A 1,853-nucleotide genomic window follows, 5' to 3' on the forward strand; every position below is an offset into this window, starting at 1 on the left:
TCTAAGTAGTTGAAAGTAACCAGAACTGTAAGAACTACTTGGGATCTTTAGTATTAGAGGAGGAGGGTGGGGATCGAAAATCACAAAATTTGGGTTACTTAATTTTGAAAAACCCTTTTTTCAATGTGTTTTACTTCGTAATTTTTATGAACCTTCACAATTGAGAGGATCTAAGTACAAAACTTCGTTTCAAGATAATGGTCTGCAAAGTGTTTGACAGTTTCCGTGTCAAAATATTATGAATGTTCGAACATTAGTATTTCTATGAATTGAATGCACTGTGACCAGAATTATTTACTAATACATGCATCGACATTTCCGGAATAAGATACAATTTTTTAATCAAGGTTAGATTTTTGAATATTTCCACAAACCAGAAACTACGAGTGCCAAAAGTCAAATTTGACTAACGAACATTGCAAAAGAAAATAAGATGTAAAAGTCGAAAGAATCTTTATTTTTGTTACTAATTTTCGGATTTCATTATTGTGCACGAAAAAATAAAGCTTTATCGTCGTTTATAATTCTTCAAACTTGCTAAATTTTTTATCGCGTTTCTCAAATACAGAAATTTTAAAACAAGTCTATATGCTAGTCCCTGGACGACTCTATTTCTCACGCTCACGTGATAAGATTTTCACACAGTTGAAAAAAGTCGCCAAGCCCACCACCCGTGATAATAGCTTCTAAGCAGATCAGGACACCCGGAAGGATTCCACCTTCACCACCTCGCGCGTACGAATGGTTCGACAAAAAGCGCTTTCTTTCTGTATGCACTTTTCTTGTATCCGTTTTTCACCTTGGCCGTCAACGCGGGCGAACACCGACTGTTAAACCAAATCTGCATGTTCCGTTTTGTCTATTTTGCCTGGCTGACTTAGCGCTGCACTGACTACATCGCAGTCCCAGGATGAAACAGAAAAAATGACTGTCACGAACGAAGTGTGCAACAGAATAGAGTGGTTAATTGATAATATATTCATTGGGGAAAAATTCAATCCGCGACCAGGGACCGTCAAATTTGATTTCACAGCTCTTAGTTCCTTGTTCTGAGCTCCATTAGAATCGAAAGTTGAAGATGGCGTGAACATGCAAAGGATGATAATGATATTTTTTGTCCAGTGATGGGATTTAACTAACCTTATCCACGTATCCGTTTTGAAGTGTAAAAATGGCAATTAATAAAAATGGTTATGATGTGAATATATTTGGATGAAACTGGTCGAATGGGTTGAATCAAAAGCGTCTTCGAGTAATAAAACTCAAAGGAGAAGAGAGTTCAATCAAAGTGTAATTAGAGAAAAAGGTTTACAAATGAAGCAAAAATCGATCTAAAGTGCGGGGTTACAATTGACAGTTTGATAAAAAATATACCGTGGAATAATAATTGTGTAAGTTTGAGAAGCAGCCAAATCTTCCAGCAAAAATATCGTTGCCTCCTGTGAGGATTGAACTCACGACCGCGGTTTACGAGACCAGCGCTCTACCACTGAGCTAAAGAGGAGGACGAGAGGAGAGCACTCTGAACATTAGCGCAGCAACGAAGATGGACTTGACTCAACCAACACGCTTGCGAGTTTTTGCCTCCAGGTTATTCCAGGCTTAGAAATCCAGGCAGTAAATGAAATCTTACACATACGCACGGCGCTTCAGAATGCTTCCGATGAACTTGGGTTAAATAGAGAGGTAAAGCACTGAGCGCAGGAGTGAGTCATGATAAAAAACCCGTATCCATAACGAAAGAAGTGTGGCTATTTTGTTCACTTTGCTTTGTGCTGATGTGTGAATAACAACGACACGTAGAATACAGATGCTTCGCAGTGTGCAACGAGGAATTGTAATCTTCTTTAATA

At 38.3% G+C, this 1,853-nt stretch overlaps 1 non-coding gene across 1 annotated transcript; it reads right to left on the reverse strand.

The window, feature by feature from the left end:
* Positions 1-1,433: 1,433 nt before the first annotated feature.
* Trnat-cgu (transfer RNA threonine (anticodon CGU)) lies at positions 1,434-1,504 on the reverse strand. Its single transcript has one exon. It is a non-coding gene; the product is annotated as a tRNA-Thr (tRNA).
* Positions 1,505-1,853: the final 349 nt, after the last annotated feature.

The sequence above is a fragment of the Armigeres subalbatus genome, chromosome 1 (assembly GCF_024139115.2).
Source record: "Armigeres subalbatus isolate Guangzhou_Male chromosome 1, GZ_Asu_2, whole genome shotgun sequence".
In the NCBI taxonomy this organism is placed as follows: domain Eukaryota; kingdom Metazoa; phylum Arthropoda; class Insecta; order Diptera; family Culicidae; genus Armigeres; species Armigeres subalbatus.